General features: G+C 41.1%; 1 long non-coding RNA gene across 4 annotated transcripts; it reads right to left on the bottom strand.

Annotated features, from left to right (window-relative positions):
• Positions 1-229: 229 nt before the first annotated feature.
• LOC118020647 lies at positions 230-26818 on the bottom strand. 4 transcript variants are annotated; one of them, XR_004681977.1, is made up of 3 exons: positions 26745-26818; positions 26245-26465; positions 230-1118 (listed from the first exon to the last, which is right to left on the bottom strand). It is a non-coding gene; the product is annotated as an uncharacterized LOC118020647 (long non-coding RNA). The 4 variants fall into 4 exon arrangements; XR_004681975.1 differs by having other exon boundaries at positions 26691-26813; XR_004681974.1 differs by lacking the exons at positions 26245-26465; positions 26745-26818 and adding an exon at positions 10934-12251.
• Position 26819: the final 1 nt, after the last annotated feature.

The following is a 26819-nucleotide window of genomic DNA, read 5'->3' as shown; positions in this document are numbered from 1 at the left end:
AGGTGCCACTGGGTGGACCGACATTCACATTTTATCTTCCAGCTAACAGCTTAGCAAGGGTAAGCTGGCTTTTGTTATTTAAAATAATACACTAGAGGGCGCCAAATACAAAAGCTGTGACTTTGAAACTGCTTTAATAATGCAGTTCCCACAGTGCTACAAGATGTATCATCAGTTAATGGATTCAAGCCAAAAGACCATCCCAAAAACAGTATGACGCAGTTCAGGATAATTAAGAAGCTGTGTTTTAATTTCCTCAATTATATATATAAAAAAAACAACCTCATGCTTTATATATTAAGCAATTCATAATGTGTTTCTACTTGATACTGTTATTCAAAGTACCTTTCAGCTAGTTTAATTTGTTTGCTCTGACTGCCGGGTGGAGAAGGGAAAGAATAAACTTGGAAAGGATAGGTTAACCTACATAAAAATAAATCTTAAAATACACCTCAGTGTAATTTTTAACCTTTTAAATTTAACAAAGTAAAACATGCATATATTTTATTTAAAAAATCCATATCCAAGAGCTTAAAATGAAAAGGAACAAGACCCCATCTTCAAACTCAAACTGAAGAAGCATTATCTTTTAGCAGTAACTCCAGATATCTACATAATGTTTATATTTCTTGATTTATCAAGCTGACAATTTCTTTGAAAACTGAGGAGTTAACAGAATATCCATCTTTTATCAAATTTACATCTCTTACAATCCATCTTCATAAAGTTTACAAAAGAACTTTTCCTTTACACTATTACAAGAACAATACCCTTAAAAAGACCTAAAGAGGAAATTAATATTCTGATCTTATCCATACACATATTTTTGCGAAAGTAAGATTACATTGTACATGTAATTTCATTAAACTACATATTGCTTGTGTTTCCATATCATAAAATATTCCATTTTGGTTTTTGTTATTGTAGTGTAATTTACATACAAGTTAAATGTTCTAAAGTGTAAGGAACTTCCAACTCTTCAACCCATGTTGCGATCAGATGATTTCACTCCACAGTGGGAACTGTGCTGTTTGAAGGTATTATTCAGTCTGAGTTACGGATGCTTAGTGTTTGAAGGGGCAAAGACTTAGAGGGTAAGAGGCTCAGACTTAGGAGTCCTGCAGGGACAACAGAAATCAACCAGAAACTTGTTAGCAACTCAGCATGGAAAGGAAGAGTTTTAATTATTCCTCAACACCTGAAGACTCAGTGAATCACCGACCAGTCTGCCACAAGTTTGTGGAGTTCCTTCATTTTTTGTAGAGATAATAATCTCCTTTATATGTTTCTTTTTTTTGTAAATTATCACCAAAATTATCTAGCATCTCTCTCGTTCTTTTTAAAGACCAACTCCCCTACCCCCCAATCTATACTTAGTTCCAAATGGTAAGGGATCAAGTGTAGGGAAGCATTATGGCCTGCTGTCAGGCATCAGCCTAAAATGTACCGGGGAAGAAGCTTAGTCTACCCCTTCATTCATGTGATGCTACAATCATACCAAACCTAGGTTTGTCCACTATCCCTACACAATATTCACCCAGTACAAAGCGCTGCAAAGGGGGGCAAGTCCAGGAAAAGCAAAAACTTTCTTAGGAACTAGGAGCATCAAGGGCTGCCTGGGAAACGGCAAGCAAACTCAGGAGCCGTCAAATATCAGCTCTTTCAGGTACTGGAAGGCCATTCCGTGGGGATGAAGAATCAAAAGCATTTTCCATACCTAACACAACGAACATGGCATGAGGAAATAGGTGCTCAATAAATCCTCATAGCTTTGCCTTACTTTCACTTTTATGCCCCATACTTTTTTTTTTTTTAAGATTTTATTTATTTATTTGAGAGAGAGAGACTGAGAGAGAGAGAGCATGAGAGGGGGGAGGGTCGGGAGGGTCAGAGGGAGAAGCAGACTCCCTGCCGAGCAGGGAGCCCGATGCGGGACTCGATCCCGGGACTCCAGGATCATGACCTGAGCCGAAGGCAGTCGCTTAACCAACTGAGCCACCCAGGCGCCCCATGCCCCATACTGTTCTAAGGGCTTTGCATGCATTACCTCATTTGACCCAACAACAAATGAGAGGCTCAGAGATTGTCATTTTTCAACGTGGGACAAAGCTGATTAAGGAGTTGGGGGGGGGTTCGGAATGCAAATACACCTGAGTCCCACCGCAGGGCCACTCTTGCTCCCGCCCTTCCCAGCAGAGTTTCAGGAATACAGACGGAACAGTCTCTTCCTCTGGGTACACAGGACAATAGCCGCACAGGCCGCGACCAGCATTTCCGGAAGATGGCGGCTGCGCCGGGCTCACGATCTGAGCGGAGTGCGTCACGGCTGGGTGAAGCCGGAAGTGGCACTAGGCCTTTTTTTTTTTTTTTTTTAGGAGAGAGCGACTGACAGATGGGATAAAAGGGAGAAAGGGAGTCACTGAAAACCCTGAATACCGAAAAATCTAGAGCCCTGGACTCTGGGTGCCGCAGAAAGCGCTGGGCGGAAGCCGACCTGACAGGCTCTCCGCCGCGCCGGAAGTGCGTTTCTGGCGCTCCTCCGAGATGGCGCGGGCAGGAAGGCAGCAGCGCGGCTCCGCTGGCCCGTCTTTTCCCTCCTCGGTCTCTGCTCTACCAATGGCCGGAGGCACGCTGGGCCTTCGGGATTTCCAGCCTGGGGAGGGTAGAGCCGCTTTCCCCTCCCCCGCCGGGAGGGCGGTGCCCTTGTGACGCAGGAAGCGGCCCGGGCTACGCCTTTCACCGCGTGGGCCAGCCCGCTGCCGCGACACAGACGCCGGGTCCGGACTCGCTCCGGCTAGCGGCCAAGCCACGAGCTTGCAGCTACTGGCAGCCACCCACGGCTCGCTCTTCCAGACGCTGGGCGAATGTCTGGACGGCTTGGTGGAGTTCACGAGAGCAAATAACCACCCCACCGAAAGCTGAGAGAGGTCTCAAGGAAGAGGTTTCTCCCGTGTAAAGTGGGTGGTGGGTCCCTAAAGGGGATCTTCCGTGCGTCCATAGGCACGGTGAGCCAGTTATATATTGTGCGCAGTGCCAGAGGCTATTTCCACAAAAGGTCAAAACTGGGTTATGGAACCCCTTTCCTCTTGGCGGGTCAGGATGTTGGAAGCGCATTTTTTTTTTTTTTTTTTTTTTTTTTTTTTTAGTGTTTCTTATCGAAGTAAAATTCCTCATTGGCTTCTCACCTTAGCCGCTTTTAAGTGTGCTAGTTTCTCGGTTGAGAGAAGGGGTCACACCAGCCAGAAGCTAGAGTAACACAAAGTACCCGAACCTGATCAGGGTGCTCAAATACCATTAGCTACAGTCCTCATTAACGGAGTTTTCTCTCAGAATTTTAATACCCGGCCTAAGAGGTCTAACTAGATGTCTGTAGATGGGGATGTGTGTGCAGTATGTAATACACATGTAAAACATCCTGAGAAGGGATTCATAAGCTTTAAGGCCCCTGGCACAAAACTAAGAATCTGTGTAGTTGGGGGCAAGAGAAACATCTCTGGAACTAATGTTAACAAAAAAACCACTGGCCTAGAGGCAAATACATCATGCTTGCTTCGAATTATTTCTGTGGTTGTTCCCCAAGGTTATCCTGGCAACTTGTAGATTTTGCAGAATCAGATGGAAATTATCTACAGAGGTAGACAGAAAACTGTAAAGGTCATTTAAGTTTATCTTCTGGGATCTTGAAAACAAATGAAGCTTACGGTCTTGGCCAGTTAAGAGTGTTTTGGGAAAAGGTACTTCAAAGAAGGACTACTCCAGAAACCAGGGTGGTCGTGTTGCCTTTCCCTAATTTCCTTTCTCTACTGGGAAACAGATGGTGGTTCTTCAGTGCAAGTAATTTGGTTCCACAAAACCACCAGAAAAAGGATTCTAATCAGCCACTGTCTTAATCCACACGTGGGGGGTGTTTAAAGCTTTATTCTTTAATGTACAAAGAACCTGGTTTTTGTTCCTGGATTACCTTTGACTATTTTCTCAGTTACGGTTGGGTTCACAAGATAACTAACGTTAACTTGTTGAAAACATTTTTTAAGCCTATCAACAAATGATTTTTTGGATTGCAGTATCCGTTTATGTTGAGCTTACTATGCACATAACTTCCTTCAACATAAACACTGTCTTGATGATTGTTAATCCTTGTATTTTAACTCATTTCGCTCAGCCAATCCCCTTTGAGGAGTCACCTCCTACAATTAAGTATCTTTATGTCAAGTTACTTTTAATGACTAGTTTTCCTGTTCAACAGGAATACAGAAGAGAGGGACTATCCATCAAATCTTGGATATGATGCAATTCTTCTGTGTGCAGCTCAATAGCTAGCATTTTCTCCCCCTTCTTTCCCTGTAGCATTACACTTTTAAATTAAAAGCTCCCCCCACCCCATCCATGACTGCTCCAGTACACTACTCTTTGCAACTGTTTATGCAATGCCCTATTTTTTTGGCATTCCTAAAAGCTTGTTAAAATAAAATACTCATCTATGTTTCATAACATCCCATTAATATTATGGTATTGTTCCTCATTAACAGATAACTTTCAAAGAGAACAGTCTCTTCACTGCAGTTTCAAGATCTCAAAAAGGGAACATTTTTGATTATAGTTGTCTTTTCAAAATGTAGAAATGATCTGATTGACTTGGTAGGTTTGTCAAGAATTTGAACTCTAAACAGGCACCAGGTAATTCTGATGCAGGATGACCCAGGATCAATTTTTTTTTTAAAGATTTTATTTGTCAAAGAGACAGATGTCATGCGCACAAGCAGGGGGAGCAGCAGGCAGAGGGAGAAGCAGGCTCCCCGTGGAGCAAAGAGCCTAAGGTGGGACTCGATTCCAGGACGCTGGGATCATGACCTGAGCTGACGGCACACGCTTAACCAACTGCTTAACCGTCCCCCATCTGGGGACGCCTGAGTGGCTCAGTCAGGTTAAGCGTCTGTCTTCGGCTCAGGTCATGATCCCAGGGTCCTGGGATGGAGCCCCGCATCTGAATCCCTGCTCAGGGGGAAGGCTGCATTTCCTCTGCCTGCCACTCCCCCTCCTTGTGCTCTGTCAAATAAATAAAATCTTAAAAAACAAAAACAAAAACTACTGGCCTAGAGGCAAATACATCATGCTTGTTTTGAATTATTTCTGTGGTTGATCCTAAGGTTATCCTGGCAACATGCAGATGTTGTAGAATCAGATGGAAATTATCTACAGAAGTAGACAGCCAGAAAACTGAATAATCTATGCAAAAATGCAAATGTTTTGAAATTCTTTAAGTTCTATATTATAAAGGAACACAGCCAAAAGAAATGTGCTACATGGAAACTGTGGCCTTTCTGTAGAAAAACCTGTTTCACAAAGACTTTAAGATATTCAGGCTCAGATAAAATGTATTCCAAGTTCTCCACCTACTTATGATTAAAATTTACAGTTATTTACTACCTTTGTTAATGCTAAGGGCCCAGGTTGAGGGAAAGGGCTGCTGCTAGCAAACTGAGCCTTTGCAGGCCCAGGACTTTAATCAAAATGTAAAAAAGCCTAGTTGTACTACGGTCACACCCTGCCAAATACCTGGCAAAATTCACTGGCTTAACCCAGTGAGAAATTCCCTGACATGTCAGATACACACCGTGTCTCCTCTATAGTGGTGTCCCTCTGACATGCAACTACAGGTTTTTTTTTTAAAGATTTTATTTATTTATTTGACAGGGAGAGAGACAGCCAGAGAGAGAACACACAAGCAGGGTAAGTGGGAGAGAGAGAAGCAGGCCTCCCGCCGAGCAGGGAGCCCGATGCGGGACTCGATCCCAGGACCCCGGGATCATGACCTGAGCCGAAGGCAGACGCTTAACGACTGAGCCACCCAGGCGCCCCGCAACTACAGGGTTCTTGAGTGAGACTTTGAATTAAGGATAAGTGCTACACAGCAGCACATAAAATCTGATTGTATTTGCTACATCCTAAACAACAATATACTTGCTAAGGTTGTATAGTGCCCACAACTGCTAAACTGTTCTGCGTTAAGACGGACTTAAAGGAGGAAACTTTTAGAAAGAACAGGCAGCTGAAAGTGAGAAACAAAACTGTACAGTGCACTTTAGAATTTAAGAGGGTAGTGCTCATGTGTTTCACAAAAAAAAAAACCTGCATGGGATTTTGTGAGCAAAATAGGGTATTTTGCAATTTAAATTCCCAGTCTATCTTGTGAAATCATGAATAAAATAAACATTACTTATTTATGCCTCACAAAGTAAATTCTTTTTGGGGAAAGTGATTAAGGAAAACCTAGCCCTGTTTTAAATTTTGGCATGAGTCAAAGGCTGCCCAAGGAGGGCAGCTACATTTAGGATGTACATGCATGGGTGACCAAATATAAGTCCAACACAGCTTTGATAACTGCTTTATAAAATGCTTACACCTCACTGAAGAGTCCATCATCTTAAAAGAAAATCTTGACAATGTTTATTATGTCCGATTAACCTACTAGTAGTCTCTCGAGTAATAAAAAAGCACTTATAGTAATGTGATTCCACTGCAGTAGAACTTTAATGTAGTAGTGCCATCTTTTGAAGGTTAAGTTTTTCCAGCAAGGAGGCAAATCTCCTTACATTTATTAATGTCATTTACCCCATCAGTTTATTCTTTTTGAATACTGAGCATGATACAGGCCTTGGTTCACACTTAACCTAGCAGTGTCCATTTCTCTTCAGAGAACGCGGCTATGTAACCAACTACTTAACACTCAGTAGGCCAGAGTGAGATTAAGTAAAACTACTAGAGAAGTATGCACTAAATCAAAGTTAAAATACATTTATATTTGCTTGCTGCGGTGATGTATCTTTATTTTTTCTTCCTGTGTGTCTCTAATGTAATAGGGTATTAAAGCCCTATCCTAATAGTTTAAATATGCCACAAATTTTACATGTTATTATAAATTCATTTTAATGATGGCTCCATCTACTGTGACATGATACATATAATTATTTGCCTATTCATTAGCCAGTTCTTAAAAATATTTGTATTCTGACCTCCTGGCTAAGCTGGCTTCCCTCTTTTCTATGCACTGACTGATCCCTTGATGAATAGCAGGCTCTCTGGTAAACTAGTTGCCACTTCAGCATTATTTGTTTTTAGAAGTCTTACGTATTTCCTTTAACTGCTCTAGTCCAGGAATCTACTTTTGGGGGGGCGGGTATAAGGCCACCCAGGAAGTATTCTAGGCTTTTCAGGTCACAGTATCAGTCACACGGGGCCCCCCTGAACCCTTCAAGAACTTTAACTCCCAGGCTGTGCTTCCTATAGTTTGCCCATTTCTCTCCTAGTCCTTATTGGGAGAAAAAGGGTAAATCTCAGTTGTGTGCACATATGATCACGGTAACTTAAAAAGTTCTGGCTAGGGGGCGCCTGGGTGGCTCAGGTCATGATCCTGGAGTCCCGGGATCGAGTCCCGCGTCGGGCTCCCTGCTAGGCAGGGAGTCTGCTTCTCCCTCTGACCCCCCCCCCTCTCGTGTGCTCTCTCTCATTCTCTCTCTCAAATAAAATCTTAAAGAAAAAAAAAAAAAGTTCTGGCTAGGTATTTAATTCAATTTGGTCTTCACCATAATACTTTTTGGCATCTCACCTATCACTGTGTGCTTCTGTCTGGCCAATTAATACAGCAAGTATTAAAAAGATGCCTGCTATACCCTGGGGGAAGAGAAACTCAATGATTAAGAAATCACTGAAAGTGGACTCCTAGGTGGCTCAGTAGGTTAAGTATCTGCCTTTGGCTCAGGTCACGGTCCCAGAGTCCTGGGATAGAGCCCCTCATCAGGCTCCTTGCTCAGCGGGGAGCCTGCTTCTTCCTCTGCCTGCCACTCCCCTGGCTTGTGCTCTCTCTGACAAATAAGTAAATAGAATCTTTAAAAAAAAAAATACTGAAAGTAAGATTTAAGTTTATTGAAACAATGCTACAATGATATATGTATAATTTCAGTTAGATGTTTATATCACATAGCTCCTAAAACTTGCCACTGTAATTCTAATAGCTAACATAATGAAAGCTAGAGTTATTTTATGAAAATATTGTCATAGATTTGAAAGTAACACTAGTAAAAAAACAAAACAAAACCCTAGTAAGGTTAAGTTTCTCAAATAGTTTCTTGTTTACTTATGGAGTGAGCTACATGTCCTAATAACCTGTGTTGTTTGCCACTTACCTACCCAATTCCTCATTTTACTCATGTTTTTGTGGAACAGAATTTAGGATATTGTATTTACAGTTCTACAGGACCAAAAGAAAAAAGAGCTGTCCAAAAATGCAATGAACTGCCCCAAAATCACTGTGGCTATTTGAACAGAAGTCAATCACTTTTTAGGCAAACTAATGCTTGCATAAAGAGGGAGAGGAATTAGTTAACACTGGATACCTTAGAGGATTTTAGGTTAATCCTAAATTTTATCAGTCTCCATTAATACTTGTTAAGCTTATGCTGAATGGAGCAAGACCACTGTGACAGCCCACAGATATACCTGGTCTTTTAAGATATACAGTGTTTGAGGGGTGCCTGGCTGGCTCAGTCGGTGGAGTGTGCAACTCTTGATCTTGAGGTTGTGAGTTCAAGCCCCATATTGGGTGCAGAGATTACTTAAAGTCTTAAAAAAACAGTGTTTGAGAGGAATTTTAGTAGGGTATTTTCTTGTTCATGTACTTGGCACTTATGTAAACTCTGGCTTTAGGAATAGTGATACCTTAAGATGACTCTAGGAGCAACAGAAACCATCAAATGATAAACAAAAAATGAAGGCCAACTTCTTCTCTTTGATAACCATAACTCCATTCTTACCTCTGCCCTTGGGTACTTATATAGCACATTATTTATGACTGCAGCCACTCAAATTACTCCTCGCTGCCTCTGAATAGGAAGAATGATTAACACAATGGAATGTTGGAAGGACTGAATTCCACACCTCATTTATCCTTTCAGCCATGACTTTATTAGGCAGGGTGAGTTAAAATCCAGTCCTTAAAAAAGTTATCTTTTCTTCTTACACAATTCCTTATCTTACTCATTCACTCTTAAATGCAGTTGTTATATTTGCCTTTCACGTTAAAAAAAAAATCCCATAGCTAATGATGTGGACTACTCTGGTTTCCAATTTGAAGAACCCCAACCCTTTAACTTGAAAAAAATACCCAAGTGCCCCAAACTAGTAAGTGACTTCTGCTCTGAAGTCAGTGCTCTTTCAGACAATGCTCTGAATGTCAAATAAATTCAATGAAGCGAGGATATCAGAGAGTAACCGTAACTCTCAGAGTAGCCAAATACCTCATCATCTAAACAGCTAAAAGGCACACAAGACTGATTTCCAAGCTAACAATATTTGGCTTTTATCTACTAGAAAAAAAAAGTTCAGTCCATCAGAATATTCTGAATTTCTTTGAAAACAATTTATGTTGCTATTCTGATGAAGTTACTAAGAAGAAATTTAAGAAATGGTTCATGGCAACAGTACTTCCAAGCTTCTTAGGTAGGAGAGGTCTAATATAGCAACACCTCCCAAAAAAAGAACTGAAAAAAATTCTTTGTACTGTAGGCTTGTATAGACCTTTTATTATTTTTTTTTTAAAGATTTTTATTTATTTATTTGACAGAGACCGTGAGAGAGGGAGCACAAGCAGGGGGAGTGGGAGAGGGAGAAGCAGGCTTCCCGCTGAGCAGGGAGCCCAATGAGGGGCTCAATCCCAGGACCCAGGGATCATGACCTGAGCCGAAGGTAGACGCTTAATGACTGAGCCACCCGGGCGCCCCTGTATAGACCTTTTAGTGAAACACTTCATTTCACATACCTAAGTGTTTATTAAATAGACATCTTGGGGCACCTGGGTGGCTCAGTCGGTTAAGCATCTGCCTTCAGCTCAGGTCATGATCTTAGGATCCTGGCATCGAGCCCCACATCGGGCTCCCTGCTCAGCGGGGAGCCTGCTTCTCCCTCTCCCCCTGGTTTGTGCGTGCGCTCTCTCTCACTCACACTCTCTCCCAAATCTTATAAAAAAGAAAAAATAGACATCTGCATGAAAAGTACCTGGGTTTGTCAAAAATGCATTCCTGGGTCACACTAAGTAGTTCAGCATATGGTTCTTCAGGAATTGCTACACCCTAAGAAAATTGTGAGTGATGACACCTAACATCCTGTTCTGGGGAAGTTTGGGTGTGGAGCCCAGGAATGTATAGTTTAATAAGCTTCCCAGATAATTAGTGATCCAACTGGCTTGAGAACCACCAACTTGCAACATTTTTACATTCCCATAGCAGGGTAACTGATTTTAAAAAGTGGATTTTGGGGTGCCTGGGTGGCTCAGTCGTTGGGTGTCTGCCTTCGGCTCAGGTCACAGTCCCAGGATCCTGGGATCGAGCTCCACATCGGGCTCCCTGCTCAGCAGGAAGTCTGCTTCTCCCTCTCCCACTCCCCCTGCTTGCGTTCCCTCTCTCACTGTGTCTCTCTCTCAAATAAATAAATAAAATCTTTAAAAAAATAAATAAATAAAAAATGGATTTTTTGGGGGGACGCCTGGGTGGCTCAGTTGGTTAAGCGTCTGCCTTCAGCTCAGGTCATGATCCCAGGATCCTGCATCGGGCTCCTTGCTCAGCGGGGAACCTGTGTCTCCCTCTGCCTGCTGCTCTCTCTCCAACAGAAAATTTAAAAATTTAATAAATAAATAAATAAGATGCCAGAATCTAGCCCTGAACTTTCATCCTGTTAATAGGGGATTGTTGAACTGTTAAGAAAAGTTAGCTACTGGGAAAGTTATCTCCTCTAATTAAGTTAAAGTACCTCTATAGTTATCTTTTTCTACACATTGTGAAGATAGGTTAAACCTGACAAATAAGAATTTATAACCAAACACTAGAGGATGGAGGGGAATTTCCAATTTGCCCAATACAACACTGTTTTGAGAGGCTTTTACCTGCCTGCAGTGGATAGTAGCACCAGGACGTTTGACTTAGGATTGTTCATCTTTCAAGATAATTGCACCTGTTACTGCACCTAAGAGGAATAGATGTCCAATTATTATTATTATTTTTTAAGAATAAGAATGGCTTTGCCCTTTAGGACAAATCATTAGCAATTTTAGGTCTAACTTTTTAACTACAAAAATTCATCTCTATCTTCTTTCCTTCTCTTCACAATCGAAGTTCAGGAGCTGTTTTGCAGATTTATATTTGTACCAAAGAGGAAGAGACCTAATTAAGCCAAACATTTACGTGAGCATTTACTATGTCCTAGGTATTAATGCAAGCACTATGTATTTATCTCAGGCAGACAAAGTGAAACACTGTCTTTCTGGGGCTCGCATTCTAACAGGGTGAGGGGATTCTAAATACTTAAACTACAGTAAGTGCAGGATAAATCCAGTAAGAGCTGGATAAAAGGTACATGGAATTATAAAGAACAATGGACTGTTTGGAAAAAACACCAGAGAAAGCTTCACAGAGGAAAAACACTTGAACTGAAGGATGCATTCACAAGGGGGAGAGAGGGACAAAGTACTTCATGAAGAGATGATTACATAAAAAGGACTGAGAGAACAAAGTAGGTTTGGGGAAATGAGAGCAGTAGAAATATGGGTGTGGAAGCAAAAGAAGGTGCAACTGAATCTTTGGAAAACAGGCAGAGCTAGATCACAGGGCCTTGTTCACCAACCCAAGGAACAAGGACTCTTCCATTAAAGCATTTCTAGTAAGATTAGATTCACATTTTAGTAAAATCACTTTGAAGGATACCGATGAATTTTAAAGGTTAAGATTATAGCCAGGGTAAGCACGGAGGCCACTACACGGTTATATATAATACTTCATTTATTTGGCAAATATTCAGGGCGACTAACTACTCTATGCCAGGCCTGAAGTAGTAGTAGACACGATGAAAAGCAGGCAGACCAAGAAATAAAAAGGTTAAAATGGACATTACCAGGGACATAATGGACACGTGCTGTTAAAGGACTGAGGGTGGTTTCTGACAAGCTGAGACCATACTGGTTTTAGTTTGTATCCCGTTTTTTAGTTAATGTACAAGCATTTTCCGATATCATTACAAACTTGAATAACTTTGGGGAAAAAAACACTTTCTGGTAATACAGGACTGTTGCAGAAAATCCATCTGTAAGCCTACAATCCAAAAAGACCCAGTGAAACCATTCCACTACTTTACTCATCTTTTTTTTTTAAGCTTATTTATTTTTAAGAGGGGGCGGGGCAGGGGCAGAGGCAGATTCTTAAGCAGGCTCCACACCCACAGCAGAGCCCAACCTAGGGCTTGATCTCACGATCCTGAGATTATGACCCGAGCCAAAATCAGAGTCGGAGGCTTAATCGACTGAGCTACCCAGGTGTCCCTCTTTACCCATTTCTATGATAACACTTACGCAAAAGTCCCACAAAATTTTAACTCTATTTTTGTTACCATTTCTTTGTAGTAATACTTTGAAATGATTCTTTGCAAATAATTTTTAATGGCTGTTATTCATGGATTTACCCTAATTAGACTGTTGGAAATATATATATTATATATAATATACACATTTGTTTACTTCTAAGACTGAAACAGGAGTTGAGATACATGAATGATTCCCAAATAATAGCCCAAAATGAATTCTAGACAATTTTTCATTATTCCACAGCAAAATGAGAAGAACAATGTGACAAGTTTTTCAAAATGACAATTTAATCTTTAAAACCACATACAAAAGTCAGAGTCACCTGGGTGGCTCAGTTGGTTAAGCATCTAACTTCAGCTCACGTAGTGGTCTCAGGGCCTGATCCCAGGACCCCACATAGCAGGGAAGAGTCTGCCTGCCCCTCCGTGCCCTGCCCCCCCAACCCCGTTCATGCTCACTCGTACTCGCTCTCTCAAAATCTTCAAAAAAACAAAACAAAAAAAACAAACCCATATGTCCTTGTTTGCTGTTAGTAACTATTTTAGAACCAAATGTTGCATACACTGTCACTATTTGAAGAACTAAAACTGGCAACTATGTTTATTATCCATATTATCATTTGATTCATTCAAGAAATCCCAAAGTCTGGAAACCAATGGATTTGAATAGCTCTAAAACCTGCCAACTCTTTAGTTTGTCTCTCATATATACCAAATCTGATACATTCTATCAAAAAAACCCAAAAAACCCACACAAGAGTTTAATTGCTTTGTTGATTCATATCCTAGAGATCTACATGAACACTCATTTTATTTGATTTGTCCTAAACCCTTGAAGTTATCCTGTTCTCAAACAGCTCTGTATTGTTCGAACAGGAATGTGAGCCTTTCCCATCTTAACTATTCTATGCTATCAAGGCTCCTGTGAGACACAAGACCTAGACCGTGAGGTCCCTGATTTAGAAGGAACAAATCTAACCTGCTTGTTGGGAAGCTAGCTAGTCACTGACAGCTACTAATACACAAGGGAGTTACCCACACACCTTGACAAAGACTGTTTATTATGATTAATAATTACCCTGTTCTTTTTAAAAATTTTTTGTCAGAGAGAGAGAGAGCACAAGCAGGGGGGAGCGGAAGGAGAGCAGGAGAAGCAGACTCCCTATTGAGCAGGGAGCCTGATGGGGGACTCGATCCCAGGACCCTGGGATCATGACCTGAGCCGAAGGCAGATACTTAACCGACTGAGCCACCCAGATGTCCCAATAATTATGCTGTTCTTATAAGCACCTTTTCCCCAAGTAGCTCAAAGCCTTCTGGTACACAATGCCTCCTTGATGCACAGTAACAGCAGAATGAGCAAGAAAAGTAAGGTCTGCCAGTGAGACTGAGTGACTATAAAGAGCATGAATAATCAGACTCTAAATACTGAAAAATACTTTCAAATTCATGGCTTTTTCAAAATTTTTATTTTTAAGTTCAAATACAATTAACATACAGGGTTATGTTAATTTCAGGTGTACAAAAAGCCATAGCTTTAAGTCCACATGGCCTGTGATGTCAAACCTCTTCCTACTCCTCTCTCCAAAGAGAGCCAATACCCTACACTTACCTTCATATGGACGTTATAATAGAGCCCAAAGTTTAAAAAAAAAAAAAAAAGTTCACTGGTTTGGCTTTAATTATTAAGTTCTAAAATACCAAATTTTATGACAGTTACAAAGCTATACTTTTCACTGAGAATTCTCTTTCCAGAATATTAAAACTTCATGCATAATGCTTAACTGTCTTCTCCCCATCTCCTCAAGCATTGCCCCATGACTTGATTTTTGTAATCTTGTTCCTTCATTTTACTTTGCTAATTCATATTTAGAATATTTTAAAATTTTCACACAAATTAGTTATTTCATAAAAATGCATGGCATGGAAAAACCGTTCCAGTTTATTTACCAATGTAAAATTAATTCCAGGGAACATAGGACTTGTTTGACTGTTTTAGAAATGGAAAATATAACCTAGGTATTTAATTTGGGGGGAATGCGTGATAGCAAGGATTGGGGGGGGCAGTTTATGCATAGAAAACCAACCATCTGCTTCTCTTCCACAAATAACTCATTTTACCAAGTACCCTGTATGGACCACTTAACCATGAGTTTGAAGAGTTTAACCTTAAACTACACACTTTGATCTATGCCTCCAATTAAACTACTCTTAGAGTTTATCCTTGAACATAATTTTCCCATTTGGCTGATAGTAAAAAGGCAGAGACACACAGAAACAATTGTATGTCATAGCTATTAAGGTCTTATGAGCATTTGATTTTTACAACATAAACCTCACTCTAGTACTTTCAGTGTTTTTAGATTCTGAAAAAGCTATTTGGACCTAAAGCTATCAACTAGGAAGTAATCTACATAAATGCAACTTAAGAGATCAGTTTACTTTGTAGCTTAATACAAGAAAAGTTTGAGTCTTGGTTTCCCTCTCAATTTAACTATGCTAACTTCTGGTCATCTTCACAGAGGCTGAGCACTTTTCTAATACCAAACTTTGGTGGGTCAGCGATAAATAAATAAAACTCATTCTTGCCTCCAGAGGCAAGGATAACAAATTTATTTTTTTTTAAATTTTATTTTTAAGTAAACTCTACACTCAATGTGGGGCCCAAACTTACAACCTCAAGATCAAGGGGCCTATGTTCCACTCCACTGACTAAGCAGGGATAACAATTTAGAGGACTCTGATATACATGTATTTACAGAAGAGTATACACTGTCACATTAACTACAGAAATGGTATAGTTGTTGATCAAGAGAGAAGTCTGTAGAGGAGTAGAGAAAAATGGAAGAGGGCAGTAAAAATAGGAACCAAAAATTAGCTACTTTATGTTAATGATTACCCAGGAGAGATCAAGACACAGGATATAAAAAGTATTGAAAATAAAAATGAACTCAGGCACCTGGGTGGCTCAGTCGGTTAAGTCTATTTCTGCTCCGGTCATGATCCTGAGATAGAGCACAGTGTCAGGCACCCTGCTCAGCAGGGAGTCTGTTTGTCCCTGTGTCCCTCCCCCCTCCCACCAACCCCTCACTCTTCCTCTCAAAATCTTTTAAAAAATGGACTTATTTAACATAAACATTAAATAAAGGATTCATATAGAAATGAAAGAAAGGATCAAATGTGAAACACCTAGGTAAATAAAGTACTGAAATCTAAGTTATCTTGATGGATACTAATTTCCTCATTTGTAAAGAGGGCTAAATCAAAAATCCATCTCTTCTATCACTAGAAACTAATTGCTGGGGCGCCTGGATAGCTCACTCAGTTAAGCGTCAGACTTTTTTTTTTTTTTTTTTTTAAGATTTTATTTATTTATTTGACAGAGAGAGACACAGTGAGAGAGGCAACACAAGTAGGGGGAGTGGGAGAAGGAGAAGCAGGCTTCCCCTGGAGCAGGGAGCCCGATGTGGGGCTCAATCCCAGGGCCCTGGGATCATGACCTGAGCCGAAGGCAGACGCTTAACAACTGAGCCACCCAGGCGCCCCTAAGCGTCAGACTCTTAATTTCGGCTCAGACAGAGCCCTGTGTCAGGCTCCGAACTGGGCATGGAGCCTGCTTAAGGTTCTCTCTCCCCCTCTGCCCCTCTCTCTGCCCATTCGCGCCCCCCCCAACCAAAAAACTAACTGCTGTAAGATACACCATAAAAAAATAATTCAAGTTCAGCTGACATACATTAAGTATAAATGGTATTCATTCTTAGTTAGCTCTGACCTTTAATTATATGTCAACATTTAAAAAATAAGGAGAGAGGGGCGCCTGGGTGACTCAGTCGTTCAGCGTCTGCCTTTGGCTCATGTCATGGTCCCAGGGTCCTGGGATCGAGCCCCACATCCGGCTCCCTGCTCAGCAGGAAGTCTGCTTCTCCCTCTCCCACTCCCCCGCTTGTGTTCCCTCTCTCTCTATGTCTCTGTCAAATAAATAAACAAAAATTTTTTAAAACAAAACAAAATTTTTTAAAAAAATTAAAAAGAAAATAGGAATAGGTATCTAATATAGCTGCATTCCACCCCCCAGTGTTTTGAACACACAATATGAATATACACACAAACCAGACACTTGATATAAAATCACTGGTAGGTCAAACTTTGCTTTTCGAAATGTTTAACTGTTGGAGCCAAGAACCTTCAGAAAAAAAGAGATTGGCTATAATAAGAATATTTAGCTCACCCAGGAAACCATATTTGGTGACATCTCACATGAAACAAGGGCTTAGGCATATCTTTAAAAAAAATAAAAATAAGAAAAATTTTACTGAAACTTGTTTTAGTTTCACACAGGTGTTATATTTGGGGCAGACTTCTTTTGTGAAGTAGAAAAACTATCCTGTCAAGTACCAGTAAGGCTTGATAAAACCATGCACAGAAGATGGGCATTTTTAAACTTTATTAAGTTTACTATAGCTCATGGTTGGATCAAAATGTATAATATGGAGGTGGTGCCTGGGTGGCTCAGTCTATTGAGTGCCCAAGTCTTTGTTTCAGCTGGGGTCATGAGATCGAGCCCAGTGCCAGGCTCCCCATTCAGTGGGGAGTCTGCTTGTCCCTCTCCCTGCCCTCCACTGCTGCTCCAACGTGCGTGTGTATTCTAAAATGAATTAAAAAAGGAGCACCTGGGTGGCTCAGTTGTTAAGCGTCTGCCTTCGGCTCAGGTCATGATCTCAGGGTCCTGGGGTCGAGCCCCGCATCGGGCTCCCTGCTCAGCAGGAAGCCTGCTTCTCCCTCTCCCACTCCCCCTCCTTGTGTTCCCTCTCTAGCTGTGTCTCTGTCAAATAAATAAAAAAATCTTTAAAAAAATAAATTAATTAATTAAAAAAAAAGATTGTCTCACTCCCTCTCCCCCACCTCCCTCTTATGGAAAAAAAAAAAGTTGTAATATAGAAATTTGCCCAGGCAGGAAATATTAATTCTAAAAAAACGTTGTCATGTACAGAATTTATACGTTATGTATTTATATAGTTAAAGAAAAATGCCAATGATGACAGTGTTTTTCCTTTTCAATGTCCTAATTTAAGTGGGTACGCATACAATAAGTTGTTTCTGCTTTCTAATGGGTGTACTCCCAGATCTATAAATGGATAAATTCTTCTGAAATATACACTGTAAAATGGTGAGAACATGAACGTTACCTGGGAATTACGAGAACTGTTTATATAAGACTATTTTCAAATCACAATCATAACTTTCTTATAGCAGTGGTTTTATATGGCCAGATAATGTAATGTTTAACAATAACCTCTTGGTCATACAAGGGTAGCATTTATCTGTTACAACAATGATTGTAAGGATTTCTGCTGATGGCCAAATGTGTACATGTTGTCCTAAAGCTGTAAAAAATGCACGTGGCATGGGCATAATAAATTTAAGATGTACAAACATGAACAAAAATACTAACCTGAAATCTGAAGCATCCTAATACATTCTTTTGAGTCTTAGAATTTTAATAAGGAAAGCAGGTGTCAAGATGTATTTCCTGATGCAGGAGCAAAATTACCAGTTCTGGCTTTTGTTATACAGGTAGACACAGGTTGCCTGTGCTACATGGATTCTCAGCATAAAAGTTAAAATGCCAGAAATCTCTTAAATCCATGTTTATTATTAGTGGCTATCAATTACCATCTAATGCTGTCAGGCACTAAGCTACACATTTGCCGGTAATTAAACAATTTACAGATGAGGAAACAGATGAAGCAAGTCAATCAAGAACATGTAGGTTGTAGAGGCACCTGGCTGGCTCAGGGGAGCATGCGACTCTTGATCTTGGGGTTGTGAGTTCTAGCCCCATGCTGGGTGTGGAGACTACTTAAAAATCTTAAAAAAAAACAAAAAACAAAAAAAACAAAACCTAAACAAAAAACACACAGATTGTAACAGGTGAGCATGAACAGGAAAGGAAAAGTCATCAGACTTGCTCATACTTGCTTTCTCATTCCCGCTTTTTACGTCCAACTAGGAAGAAAAAAAAATACTTTTAAACCAAATACTTTTTCTAACCCTAATCCCACCTAAAAGTGAGATAAAATTAGGAATGAAACTGATAAACCTAGTTACATGATACTTTTTACTAATGGTCTAGTTTTCAATTTGGAATTAGTTGGCAATAGCTGAGTCCCAGGCCCTATTCTGAGACTTTATGCCAGTCATTTCCCTCTTTGAGACGACTTCACATACACGTTATGACCAATGGCTGGTTCCCATTGTCTTTCTGATAAACTTTAATGTTTTTAGATAAAGAGGGAACCTATTCCTCCAGTTCAGTCTTTTTTTTTTTTTTTTTTTTACCTCCAGTTCAGTCTTAACCCTAGTATTCAGATTTTTCATGAAGGCAGGCTATGGTAAGGTAAGCCACTCCTTCCTGAAGAAAACTTATTTTTTAAGTTTATTTAAGTAATCTCCACCCCATGCAGGGCTCAAACTCAACAACCCCAAGATCAAGAGTCACATGCTTTCCAACTGAGCCAGCAGACACCCCAAAAACTTTAGATATGCAAGAAATGGCATTTCCCTCCCACATTCTGTAGCTGAAACCTGAAAAGGCAGCAGAAAGTCATTATTCTCAAGTTCATATGATAACAATATGGTAGTATACGCAACCTCTCCTCTGTCCTAAAGACAACTTGTCTGACCACATCTGTGCAAGATATTCTGTGGCTACTCTCTTTATTCCCATGCTCTCACTTTATGGCAAGTTAAAGGGCAAATAGGAGTAAAAAAGGATAAGATGATGCTCAACATTGCTCGGCATCAGGGAAATCCAAATCAAAACCTCAGTGAGATTCCACCTCACACGTCAGAATGGCTAAAATTAACAAGTCAGGAAACGACAGCTGTTGGCAGGGATGCAGAGAAAGGGGAATCCTCCTACACTGTTGGTGGGAATGCAAGCTGGTGCAGCCACTCTGAAGAACAGTATGGAGGTTCCTCAAAAAGTTGAAAATAGAGCTACCATACGACCCAGGAATTGCACTACTGGGTATTTACCCCAAAGATACAAATGTAGGGATCCGAAGGGGATGTGCAGCCCGATGTTTATAGCAGCAATGTCCACAATAGTCCAACTATGGAAAGAGCCAAGATGTCCATCGACAGATGAATGGATAAAGAAGATGTGGTATACATACGTACAATGGAATATTATGCAGCCATCAAAAGGGATGAAATCTTGCCATTTGCAATGACATGGATGGAAGTGGAGGGTATTATGCTGAGCGAAATAAGTCAATCAGAGAAAGACATGTATCATATGACCTCACTGATATGAGGAATTCTTAATCTCAGGAAACAAACAGGGTTGCTGGAGTGGTGGGGGGTAGGAAGGATGGGGTGGCTGGGTAATAGACATTGGGGAGGGTATGTGCAATGGTGAGTGCTGTGAATTGTGCAAGACTGTTGAATTGCAGACCTGTACCTCTGAAACAAATAATACATGTTTAAAAAAAAAAAGATAGCAGGAAGGGAAAAATGAAGAGGGGGAAACGAACGATAGACTACGGACTCTGAGAAACAAACGGAGGGTTCTAGAGGGGAGGGGGGTGGGGGGATGGGTTAGCCCGGTGATGGGTATTAAAGAGGGCACATACTGAATGGAGCACTGGTGTTATATGCAAACAATGAATCATGGAACACTACATCAAAAACTAATGATGTAATGTATGGTGATTAACATAATAAAATTAAAAAAAACAATTTTCCTTAAACTATATTTTCAAATAAAAAAAAAGGATAAGATGTTACATCAAATGGATGATTAAAGAATCCTTTAAAAATTAAATGAATCCTTTTTGGGAGTGAGGGGATTCACTAGCAGTTAAAGATTTTGAGTGCTTAAATTATGACTTTCTCTTTACTCTCGCTAAACTAGTGTAAGTGACCCAGTACAACTTACCTTACTAATTTAAAAACAAAAACTCTTGTTATTCCTAAATCCTTAATTCCATCTGTTATATCCTCACTTATTAAGCAGTGATCTTTCCTTTCTTTGAGGTTAACCGTTAGCAACAAACCAACCTATACAAAAAGAAATGGAAATGGCATTAAAACTGAGCTAAATTTAAAAACGTAGAGGGCGCCTGGGTGGCTCAGATGGTTGAGCGTCTGCCTTTGGCTCAGGGCATGATCCCAGGGTCCTGGGATCGAGTCCCACATCGGGCTCCCTGCTCTGCGGGAAGCCTGCTTCTCCCTCTGCCTCCCTCTCTCTCTCTCTCTCATGAATAAATAAAATCTTAAAAAACAACAACAACAACAACAACAAAAAACGTAGAAATAAAGGTTGGGAGAAACTAGCAAGTAAACATTTAAACAGACATAAATGCTTCAGAAGTTCTAATCACCAAGTAGTTTATCTTGCCAACCTAACTGAAAATGTAAGGGCTGGGAATTATGTTTTGTGTCATCTTAAATACAGTAGGAATGCCAATTATTTTATTCAAATTAGAGCTGGAGTTCCAATCTGTCCCAGGAACAAAGCAATCAGAGGGGAAAACCAGATTATAGTTTTAAATTTGAGACACAAATATCAATATACTTTGGGAGGGGCACTCTTAAAAATACTTTTGAAGAAAAAAAAAATAAATAAAAAAAATACTTTTGAAGATAAATATTAAAGTGACATAATCTTAGAATAAATTTCTATATAATTTAACTCGATTTAAATTTTAGTTGTATGAAATATCATTTACTCTAGGTCGACGACCAGTTTAATAGGAAGAGTACTGTTTAAGAGATAGTTGTTCAGTGAAGGTATATTCTGTACCTCAAAAAGACAAGGCTGACCATACTGCTGTTCTGTGGTGTACTTACAACAAAGGAACGGAAAAAAACCCCAAATCCAATTTTCTTTTATAACACAAATACAAGATAAACTCTGCATACTTCAATGCTTATGGCAAACAGAGGCACCGAATGGAAAAGGCCATAAAATACTTCTAAGAACACAAAACACAATCACACGCTCTAAATAGGACAAGCAGAGTAGGGAAACTAGATACATTCAGAAATTTTATTCTGTAAATTACCACTCACTAGGAGCAAAGAAAGGACCTCCAATAAATTTCTCAGCTCTTCTTCATTGGCTCCATTTTTACATTTGATATTAAAGTTTACAATTCACAACGAATATTAAAGAGCCCATTTTCTACATCTACTGTTAAATCATTCCAGAGAACAGTACGGTGGGCTCTGTAAGCTTTTGCTAGCTTTCTATTTGCTTCATTCAGGTGAAGAATACTATTAGTTTCTCTATTTTCCAAACCAAACCCCGTACTTAAAGATGTTTCCAACTTGAACAGTTAACAGGGAGACTACAGGACTGATCTTTTTTTTTTTAAGATTTTATTTATCTGAGAGACCCCAGCCAAAGGCAGACGCTTAACAGACTGAGCCACCCAGGCACCCCCCTGTGCTTTTTTAAAGACTGATTGAGAGAGAAAGAGATAGCGAGTGCGTGAGTGCGCTCTCGTACAGGGGGAGGGGCGGCTCGATCCCACGACCCTGAGATCATGACCTGAGCCAAACCCAAGAAGCCATACTACTCAATGACGCTCAACCAACTAAGCCACCCAGGCACCCTTAGGCCTGATCTTTTTGAATAGCAGAAGGCAGTTAACTTTCAAAATGTTTTTTGAATACTCAGGAATAAACCTATCTTTTTCTTAAGAATCAAGTTGATTCAAGATATCCACAACCTTGGAAATTTTTGAGGATCTTTCCAAATACGAATTTCAGGTTTAGTGTTAACATAAATAACACGTTGCCCAGGAAGAACGAGACAGCATTAAATTCATTTTTCAGTAAGTTAAACTAATCAGGTGGTATGTTTAACCATAACATTTTAAGGTATATTTAATGGTTTAAGTTCAATTCTCAGACATAAATCTTTTCATTCTACACGTAGACAACACTAAAGTCGGGTGGGGCAGAGGAAAATTCCACATAAAAATAAAATCCAGTGAAGTCCCATATAATTTCGAATATTTTCTTACTTTGAACTTGAGCTTCAAAACATAGACAATCACTATTCAAAAATACCCCAAAAGCTTTAACAGCAGACAAAAGGGTCACCAATGTTTATAAAGCTCAAATCTGACCCTTAGAATTCTTATTGAGGATGGGCGCCTGGGTGGCTCAGTTGGTTAAGCGACTGCCTTCGGCTCAGGTCATGATCCTGGAGTCCCTGGATCGAGTCCGCATAGGGCTCCGTGCTCAGCGAGGAGCCTGTTTCTCCCTCTAACCCTCCCCCCTCTCATGTACTCTCATTCTCGGTCTCTCAAATAAATAAATAAAATCTTAAAAAAAAAAAATTCTTATTGAGGACCTTCATTTAACATGCAATTTTAATCAGCCCTATTATTGGAATGCCAATCTCATGATACATAGAACACATGTAGGTACCAGAGGCTGGCACATGGACACTTATAAATTACAGAAAGAAAAATGACAAAAACTAAACTCAAGGGCACAAAAAATTGGGTCCTCTAGTATCAGAGCAAGCAGTACTAAGTACTTTGATAAGCCCCAAACACATCAAGGAATTATAAGCCCAAATAATCACTGGTGTTTATATACTGAAGTTTGTAGGTTAAAATGTCCTCTAGATTTGAGAAATACGATGTTGAAAAATAAGGCCAGTTTTTCCCTTCCCATTTTTCTGGAGGCAGACGTATCCCATCAGCAGTCCCCTGACTCCTCTCTTATGTAAGTCAAAGGGGAGGAAACCTGGCCTGTGAGCCTCCTAATCTACTTACTCATCAAACCCTGGTAGGTCAAATGTGTTTTTGAAAAAGTGTGAAAGCTATGTTTTACAGTTTGCACTGCAGTTTATTAGTAGAGTGTTATCCCCTAAACACACACACAAATAAACTTGTACACCTGAATGCCAACCAGGCATTGGGCTAGGTCATTATGTAAAGAATGGATCCTAGGACTTGGGAGCAAGAATTTGGAAGTTTCAGGAGGCAAAGTCTCAAGTTACCCAGGAGTGGGAAGAAGTACTTCGGGTGGTGTGGACAAAGACACAAACTATGAAACAGCTCTACCTATGTATTTTATCCATGAGGGGATGTCTGCCACCTGAAGCCGATTATAAAACTTCCAATTATACCAGAGATGACGATTTGAATAAAAAATATAGGAAGGCTGGGGGTGGTATGGTTTACTCAAATAATGAAAGAGTATGAGAAGCAAAAATTTTTTGAGGGAATGGTTGAACAAAGTTCTCTGGAATCTAGTACCAAGCTCAGTATTTTTTACGGGAGTTTAGAAAGCCTGTGGGCCCCCTTGTATACTTAACATTGCATTAACAGATGAGATAAAAATTGAGGCTTTACTGGAGTCATAGGCACAGATGAAACTGCCCAGAGAGAACATACAACGCAAGAAGATAGTCAAAGAAATAATTCCAAGTATTTAAAACGCCACAGGAATGTGGCAAAAGAAAAACTAGAGTCAAGATCTGGCAATTAGGAATAATGTGGACATGCTGACCAAAAAGACAAAAACAAGGATGTTTCTACTAGCTTGAAAAATGGCCTCTCTTCCTTATTAAGGCAGAGTGAAGCTAGGAAGACTATGAAAATTATCTTAAAAACGTGACTTCATATTTGGTCCCTTTTTCCTGAGCCAAAATAAAAGTTGCTATGACAGTTAAGGGAGACACAACTTATACGTGACAAACAAATCCTCCAGGTTAAAGATGCCCATTTTCTAATCACAATGCACCAACACAAAAAAAACTCTGAACTCTAAACTCTTTGTACTACTTATTTACACTTTAGTTACAGGCTTTTCAGTTCGTATTGTTACTTCACTGAAAAAGAAAGCCACAAAAACTAGCAAGGGTTTAAGTATAAACAAATGAATAAAAAATCTTGTTTTCAAACTACCAAGTCTACAACTAACACTAAAGAAAATAACATAACCTTGACCTGAGTTAAACCCATCTTTTCAGGTCCAGCAAACGTTTCCTCCTAGCACCAGGTGCGTTCTGTCAAAAAGCAAGCCATGTTTCCGTGCAAATGTCTTTGTTGTGTGTAACTCCCGGCTCTCAACACCACCCAAAGCGAGAAGCCTTTTGAATTTTCACTAGTTAATGGCTACTATGCGTGTTTGGCTAAGTGGGAATAATCAAAAACAAAACTAGCATTTATTACAGAATCTACCAATAGAGACTACTTAAAAACTTTCCAACTAAAGACCGTCAACTAACAAGGTTTCGAAAATTAAAAGTCATACTTCTACAGAAGTGATTTAAAGAGGTAGCTTCATAATGGTGCAGGAATCTTAACATTTCCCGAAAGTGATTTCATTTTTTATTTTTAAAAACCATAGTTAAGAGGGCGACAGAAAGACAAAAGGATTGAAAACACCCTCACTTCATATAGATTACAGCACTAGCAGCTTTTATTCTTATTACTAATCACGCCTAAACTTAAAAAGAAAACCATATCCACTAAGTTTACACATTCCTGTAGAATACACAGATAGGGAAGATAGGAGAAGTACAGAGGGAAGGAACAGAAAACCTGAAAAGGGTCCTCAAAATTCCGATGGTAACTTTTAGGAAATTTTAAGTGTTCCTGGGTGTTATTTACACCTTTTACACTTGCTTCCAAATTTAGGAAATATTTTTCTACTGGAATCTGAGAAACTTTACGTTTTCTCAGAAAATAACGGATACTTCTTGACGTTGTGGCCTAGCTAGTCTCTGCTTTTTACTCCATCCAGTGGCCCTCAGGGACTCACAGTTGATTGCGACTCCCACATTAGGAACCTGCCACCTTACGTAAGCACTTTGCAAGGAGAAAGGTAGATAAGAAAATAGGGCACCGAACCTTCTCTTCCACCAACAGCCGTCACACCCCGTGAGTGTCCCTCCCGGGGCTTTCCCCCGGGAGCCGCAGCTGTAAGCTATCTGGGGGAGGGGAAGCGCTCTCAAACAGTCAGCTCTTCCTCTTCGGGCCGCCAACGCCGACCGCACCACAGTCTCCTCCGCCCAAGCCCTTTCCCCTCCCCCGCCCCAGCCTGGGTCGGAGCCAAACCCCACAGGAATGCAGCCCGGTCACATGCGCTGCGGCGGCGGTGGACGTGCCTCTCCCCCCGCGCCCCAAGGAGACCCAGCGCCATCTTGCCCTGACGCAGTTACAAAAGTCATGGGAGGAAGTGTGTCTCCTCGTCCGCGCCAGCGCCCCAAAGTTTCGCAGAGGCCGAGCCGGGGCCCTCACCTCGCGCAGGGACAGGAGAAAATACTCAGGGAAGAGCCTTGAGATTCTCTTCGCCACTGCTTGGGTTCCATATCAGCCGCGGCAGCAACGATCACCATCGTCACTTCTCCCTCTCTGCCTTTGCAACAGCCTCCCCCGACGGCTCTGGCCCCACCCGCTGCTGCAGCATGAGGTCATCGCCGGCCAATCACGACGCGCCCGACGGAACACACCAGGCACTGATTGGCTGCACGGACCGCCTCTGCCTCTCCCCACTCGGCTTACCAAGCGCTCCGGGTCTCTGTAGAGCGAGAAGACGGAAACCGCCATTTCGGGGGAAAGACCCCGAAAACAAGAATCGGGATCACCGTGTTATTTTAGTGGGGAAACCCTTGTTTTATTCTTTGACCTCCCCCTTTTTTCTTCGAGATAGCCGTCTCTCAGTCCCTCCCTCGTTTAATCACCGCCACATAAAGGAATTCCCGCTCCCCACCCCGCATATTGTCCCGCCGGCGGGGAAATCCTTCCCCGGGGCCAAAAGTAGGAGGCAGCGACGGCAACTGCACCGACGGCAACAGCAGCTTTTTACCCCGATACACGGTGGCAGGAAAGCGGCGCTGACGGTGGCTGTACTTTTCCTGCTGCTTCTCCCCCCGACCTCTTCCGTTTCTCGCTCCTCCATCGAGACGGCGCTGGACGCTCCAGCTCCGCTTTTATCCGGTGCCCGGAGTCTGCGCACTGGAGCCTCCTCAGCCCCTAGTGGGCGTCGAGTGACACCCAAACCGAGTTCACCCAGCGCTGGAGGCCAGACTGGGGAGGGGGAGGGGAAGACTGCGAGTGAGGTTGTTTGGGGAGTGGGAGAAAGGGCATGGCTTTAGGAGGGTGAGGGGACGGGGCGGTTGTTCCCTGGGCCTGCAGTCCTTATCCTTCCCCCCAGTAGTGGCGTGCCCAAGCTCGCCGATATCCACACTTGAGGGCTGCTCAGGGAAAAGGGGTAAAGAACCAATCCCACCAAATACCGAAACTTCCCCAAACCTTCTGTGAATTGTTGAATGCATCTGTTGTGAAAAAGACGGAGATTCTGCCCACCTCTCTGCCTCCAGTTGGTTATCTTCAAGCCTCTGTGGAAGAGGCAAAGGCGGGCGGCAGCCCACAAGCAAAATG

This window comes from Mirounga leonina, unplaced genomic scaffold, assembly GCF_011800145.1.
Source record: "Mirounga leonina isolate KUSES-001 unplaced genomic scaffold, KU_Mleo_1.0 Mir_174, whole genome shotgun sequence".
Classification (NCBI taxonomy): Eukaryota; Metazoa; Chordata; class Mammalia; order Carnivora; family Phocidae; genus Mirounga; species Mirounga leonina.
The sequence above is the reverse complement of the archived record's forward strand: the minus strand, read 5'-3'. Positions and strand labels throughout refer to the sequence as shown.